The 6,826-nt window shown below is 43.5% G+C and overlaps 1 pseudogene; it reads left to right on the top strand.

The window, feature by feature from the left end:
* The first annotated feature begins 240 nt into the window (after window positions 1-240).
* Window positions 241-6,114, top strand: LOC103068352 (60S ribosomal protein L32 pseudogene; annotated as a pseudogene).
* Window positions 6,115-6,826: the final 712 nt, after the last annotated feature.

Here is a 6,826-nt window from a genome sequence, read left to right as displayed (position 1 = left end):
AGTGAACTTCAGGCTGCTGCCACCTCTGCTTCACTTCAGCCATCTGTTGAGACATTTCTCCGTGGGTCACTCCCATTTCTGCAAGTACTGTAAATGAGGCACCAACTGCACTTTGTTCCAGACTACCTTTTCAAGAATGTTTGATGGCAACAGGGTGTCCTTCCGGAGTAAAGGGTAGGCATATTTACTGCCCATTATAAAAGATTCAGGGAAGGTAGCAGCCATCTCCAACCCAGCATCATGACTGTTCTCAGACACCTTATGAAGCCCAAAGTGATCAAAGAGAAGACCAAGAACTTCATCCGGCAGCAGTCAGGCTGATATGTCAAAATTAAGTGTAACTGGCAGAAACCCAGAGGCATCGACAACAGGGTACAGAAAAGATTCAAGTGCCAGATCCTGATGCCCAATATTGGTCATGGCAGCAACAAGAAAATGAAGTACATGCTGCCTAGTGGCTTCTAGAAGTTTCTGGTCTACAACGTCAAAAAGCTGGAAGTGCTGCTGATGTGCAACAAATCTTACTGTGCTGAGATGGCTCTCATTTCCTCCAAGAACCTCAAAGGCATTGTGGAAAGAGCAGCCCAGCTGGCCGTGAGTCACTGATCTCAATGCCAGGCTGCACAGTGAAGAAAATGAACAGTTCATGTGCAAGTTTTATTTGTGTTAAATGAAACCATGAAAATTCTGCAAAGTAAAACAAAGATTTTGGCTCGCTAAGCTCAGAGTTCTTCATGTACAGGTGTTAACTGGCCCTATTCCCATTGCCCTATGGAAACTAGGTCTTGGGGAACTGACTTTAAAAAGGCAGATACTCTAGCTACTATTATTGCTATGAGTAATAAGCCATTTTTGACTCTGACCCAGGAGTCTCATGTCTTCTACCAGCATCCATGAAACTATGACAGGCTAACTTGTTAACTTGCAAGTAGGGTAAAACTCAGACCCTTTACAGTTCTTGACAGAATCTATCTCTAGGAGGGATTTCACTGAACAGTACTACATACCAGGCGAGGTACTAAGTGCTGGGGATACAGAACCAAAAGGCACAGTTCTTGCTTGCAAGGAGCCTCCAGTGTACAAATTAGGAGCTTACTGAGCTTGGTACTAATAGAGTTTCAGAGTAGTTAAGTCGCTAAGCTAGTGAATACACACAGAAAAAGGTCAAACTCAGACTGATAAAATTCTAGCCATGATTGTGACTATATCCCAAAAACGGGGTGGAGACCATATGGTTTTTCAGTCCTCTGAGAACAGGTGTATTCTCTATAGATGGCAGAAGCTGAGAAACACAGAGGTACATGGAGCCTTACAGAAGGCTTTAAAACAATACCCTTCAGTCCTCAGTGCCAAGAAAGAAGGCTGCTTTTAGATGGACTTGCCCTTTCTACAACTCTTCCCTAAATAAATTGTCCTGAAGGGTGACAGTAGAAGCATCACTTTCTGGCCCAGAGGTCAAAGGGTATCTCTCGTGTGGATACCTGGTGGTGTTGGTAAGGGAATTTCTAACTTTGGGATTGTATCTAGGATGGGAGAGAAGGCAGGTACTATGTTAAATGTGGGCACAACCAAGGAACAGAACTATACTATGACAGGCAGAAAAGTTGCATATAGATGGAGAAGGATCTAGAACCCTAAGGCTGTGGTCTCTGAAACAGAACTGGTTTCACATACAGGGCCAAAGAAACCCTGGATTTATGATAGGGGCTCCGTCAGAAAAGTGGGATTAGGACTTAGGAAGGGAGTGAGGAAAACTGGCAGGCGAAGTACTTAGTTGTCTGTGCATAACAGACAGTGCTAAAGGTGCTAAAACAATTTAATAAATAACCAGGGTATTCTAGGCTCATCTGACACATTAGATACAAAGATGTATTATATGGCATTTGGCAAAAATGAGTGCCTGACACTGACACCTAATATGTGACAGCACAAAACCAGGAGCTTTACACAATGTGGCAGGTGGGAGTTTGGTCCTTGGCACTGGAAGCAAGAATCCATTCATTCAACAAAGTGTACTGGCACTGTTCTAGGTGCTAGGGATAAAGCAGAGAACAAGATAGAGAAAAATCCGTGCCCCTATTTCGTTCTAAATGAAGTTAAATCTGGCCCTGAGCCACCTCGGTCAAGGGAGATGAGAAATTCAGGATTTGTCATGTTTACTTTAGGGGGAAAAAAATTTATTAGGGGTTTCTATACCATCCCAGGGTCCTACAAATTCCATAATATTCTGAGATGGGCTCTCTGTTCTTCAGACCACATTAGCTACCACTGTTGGTTGTTCATGATCCAAGTCCTTATAGCCCCTTTTCCAGGCCACCCCAAATATTTACAGGGCCTAGGACAAGAATACAAATGGAGGTTCATATACCATATGTAAAATATCTTAAAATTATAAATCCAGCCGAAAGACTGTTAAATAGGTTCTATCATTCTATCTTGACACATACAATTTTGTAATAAGCTGGCCACCATCAGAGGCCCTGGATCCTGCTACTGTGTGGGAGTAGGGCACATGTCCCTGACTCTCTTGAAATCCATAAATGCATCCCCTCTAAACATGGGGAGGTGTTTCCCAAATAGTTTACTGTCTAGTGTTGGTCCGCTTCTTCTCCCAACCCTTAATGTCTCCTGCCATCTGCAACAATCCAGCTGGATCACCTTCAAGACTAGACCAAAGGTTATGCTCTGAGTGTCAGACAACTTTTAATTTTGGCCATGCAACATTAAAGCCGTTAACTACTCCTGGAGGCAGACATGGTTGCTTTCCTTGGATCGGGGAGGCAGAAATACTTATAGCAGCCTGAACAAGATATAAATTAACATCTCAAACAGCTGCCCCACCAACTACATATTATGTCATTCATTTCTTTATAACAGTCTTATTAAGGAAATAAAACTGAAGCTCAGGAAGATTAAACAACTTGCTGAATGCCATAAAAGGAAAAGAACAAGAATTCAGTCCCAGAGTTGTCACCATCCACACTTCCATCTACCACACCTAAGAGCTTTGAAGAAATTCAGAAACAAATTTGTGAAACTGCCTGCCAAGGTGTACAAACTTGTATAACTGTTCCATTCACTAGAATAGATCCTGAGATTTGTTTTTGAGACTCCAGAGTACAGCAGTCCCCCTTATCCGTAGGGATATCTTCCAAGACCCGCAGTGGATACCTGAAACCTCAGATAGTACCAAATCCTAGGTATGCTATGTTTTTTCCTATACTAACCAGTGGGTAGTGTATACTCCATGGATATGCTGGACAAAGGGATGGTTTGCGTCCCAGGTGGATGGAGCAGGATAGCACAAGATTCATCACGCTACTCAGAATGGTGCCCAATTTAAAAGTTATGAATCGTTTATTTCTGGAATTTTCCATTTAATATTTTCCGACAGTGGTTAACCACAGGTAAAAGAAACCATTGATAAGGAAAGACTACTACATTATAAGGGATGCAGTGAGAGAGAAATCAGAGCCTATTAGAGGATGCATTTCTGTTATGTGATCTTGCAGCATTTTATCAAAATGTCGATCAACTCATTTTGCACTACAGTTTTAGTTCCAAAAGGCCACTAAGAAGCTCAGCAAAGAAGCCAGACATTGTCAAAAATAAAATTAGATAAATATCACTTGTAAATAAAATAAAATTGATTGTGAAATGCTGTTTGGTCAGTTCTTATTGTTTGCTGTTCTTTTGTTCCCTTATTCCTATTATCCTGCTCAGGGCAGAATGTGTCCTCCTAAAGGGCAGGACAGAAAGACTCTCCAGTCTTGGTTTTGTTGATGGTTTTATATTACTCATTATGAGTTTCAAGAATATACACCCAGGGTGAAGAATAAACGTTTAAATCTTGGAACACAAAACTTTTTTTTCCCATTATTTTTATGCAAAAACTCAGACACTATCAAATTCAGATCCTAGGGCTTCCCTGGTGGCGCAGTGGTTGAGAGTCCGCCTGCCGATGCAGGGGACACGGGTTCGTGCCCCGGTCTGGGAAGATCCCACATGCCGCGGAGCGGCTGGGCCCGTGAGCCATGGCCGCTGAGCCTGCGCGTCCGAAGCCTGTGCTCCGCAACGGGAGAGGCCACAACAGCGAGAGGCCGCAAGAAACAAAAACAAACAAACAAACAAAAATTCAGATCCTAACTGTCTCAAAGACGCCCTTTTTTAAGGGTGTAGAGGGAGTAGGATAGGGATGGGGTAAATGAAGCAAGCATGGTGCCGTGCCGTTTCATGAAGCCCTGGCCTTGGCCTGATCCTGTGAGGAGCTCTGGAGCATAAATTATACCTCAGGGTTTATCCAGCCTTGAGGCAAAGGTGGTGGGCTTTCTATTCAGGCACCAATCAATCAATGGCTATGGTTCCCCCAGGGCAATTCTGAATTTCTGCAAATATTGACAAAGCATCTTCTTTGGAAGCAAAGCAAACATAAGTTAGGAGATAGACACCAGAATTGATCAAAAGTGATCAGAGTGTCTGTGAGTGATACACCAACAGCATCAGCTATGCCAGTGACCATCTATTCTGCAGTTTGTAATTCTTTCACTGTAGGTTTGACTCTTCTGATCAACAGACAAAGGGTCCATTAACAATCAGTAAGTGGTGGAGAAAGAAATTCTAAGTGATTTGAATTGTTAGAGCAGCGAAGGATTTTTTTTTAAGTTCTCCAACAATTTATATATTGTATTTTTTTGGCCATGCCACACTCTTGTGGGATCTTAGTTCCCCAACCAGGGATTGAACCCAGCCCTGGGCAGTGAGAGCACAGAGTCCTAACCACTGGACTGCCAGGGAATTCCCAAAGGAATTTTTTAAAATCCCCTACTCAGAATTCTAGGGGAGTCAGATTGGCAGGAATATGGTCATATATCCTTGTACAGTGTAAAAAAAAAAAAAATCCCTTTAGGCAATTGATCACTAAGTATACACCACGTCACCAGCCCTGTAGGGAAGGCAAATTTATCTGACTCAGTCCTTATCTTGAGATGCTTACACTATAGTCGGGTAGATGAGGTTCACATGCATGAAACAAGTATAAGTAACATCAACACTGTATAATTAAAGACTGTTGGATTCTGAGAAAAGAGAAATAGACTTCCCTTGGCTATATTTTTTTTCAGATACTCACAGTAGGAGTGGTGAATAAGGTCAGATCAAGCCCATGCATGCATTGATTCCATCAATCTAAGTGACCTCTTTGTGCCAGATGGTAAGCATGTTAGGCCTGGGGAGAGAGATGGTAAGATACTGTGATAAATACAATAGTAAAGGGTGTACTTTGGGGGATTATTTGGGTGCTACTAGTATTTTTTAGTAGAAAGCTCAATCACTCTATTTCATTGAATTTCAGATGCCATGAATTTTAAGATTTGCCATTATTTTATTTAGCATTAAGAAAGAAAAAACCCTGCTAGTTAAGCAGTGTAAGACATATCCCTATTGCAGAGGTGTTCTAATGTGAAATAAATGTTCATTTTAGAATTGATGAACTGGGGCTACAAGAGACATGACTTGGCTTAATCCTCTTCTCTGACTATCCTTTGCTTTCAGAGGACAGACAGAAGAGTGCCTGCTTTTCCCTTTCTATAGTTCCTAGTATTGTCAGTCTCTGCATTTCCTAAGCAAAGAGGGAAAATGATAACAGCAAGGCCTTTGATTTCTTTCCCTTACTCCTAATTAGAAATAGCTCGATAGTGTAATGGAAGCCAATAACAGTATTTGAAATGGTTGCTAATATTGATCAGGTGCTTAATATGGATCCAGGACTGGGCTAATTGCTTTTTACCCATTACTTAATTCTTACTTAATCCATTGGGAAAAGGTATTAATATCTCTATTTTACTGATAGGTAAAGTGAGATTAAAAGATGGTAAGCGGCGCCTTTCCGGCTCTCCACGCGGCGGCGGGGGAGAACCCTGGGGGCGCTGTGCTGCAGCCTCTTGGTCCCTGATACCTGTTCGAGCCCTGCACTCAGGGGTCTGTCCCTTGCTGCCCCGGTACCCTCACGTCTCTCAGCCCCCGACTTTTGCTCTGAGAGGCCCCGACCGGGCGCCGAGAGGGGGGCAGTGTTGTGTGCTACCGCCCCGCTCCCCCGAAGGCAGCGTCCTGTGCTAAAGAAAGGACTTAAGAGGAAGAACCACCGTAGGATGGTGAGCTGAAAGCGAGAACCTATAGGCAAAGTGTAAAGGGCAGCTTCCCAAGTTTATTGCTCCCTTGTATCTCCAGAGCAATTAAAACACTGGAGGTGAACTGGAAAGACCTGGAAAGACCTAGATCCCACCACCTCAGATCAGAAGAAATGTCAGCAGCAACCCCTGCTCACCAGAAGGAATCAAGAAAGGACTACTCTCCGGCTCAAATATTTGTCCTGCTCTTTTTACCATCCCAGTCATCATTGCACAGAGTTTATGTTTAATACCAAATGCTTGTAGGGCTACCAGGTCTCATCCCCCTTTTTTTTTTTGCGGTATGCGGGCCTCTCACTGTTGAGGCCTCTCCCGTTGCGGAGCACAAGCTCCGGACGCGCAGGCTCAGCGGCCATGGCTCACGGGCCCAGCCGCTCCGCGGAATGCGGGACCTTCCCGGACCGGGGCACGAATCCGTGTCCCCTGCATCGGCAGGCGGACTCTCAACCACTGCACCACCAGGGAAGCCCCCCATCTCTTTTTAAATTGTAATCTATTTGTATCTTTAAAGTGCTTCTCTTATAGACAATACAGGTATGCACTGCTTTTTGAAAGTTTGCTTTACCTCCTTCACTTTGATGAAAGACCTACATTGGTACCTGTTGTCGCTAAATGAAAGAAATCTGAAGAGGATTTTCACT

The sequence above is a fragment of the Lipotes vexillifer genome, unplaced genomic scaffold (assembly GCF_000442215.2).
Source record: "Lipotes vexillifer unplaced genomic scaffold, Lipotes_vexillifer_v1.1 scaffold24, whole genome shotgun sequence".
NCBI lineage: Eukaryota > Metazoa > Chordata > Mammalia > Artiodactyla > Lipotidae > Lipotes > Lipotes vexillifer.
This window is presented reverse-complemented; position numbering and strand designations above follow the sequence as displayed.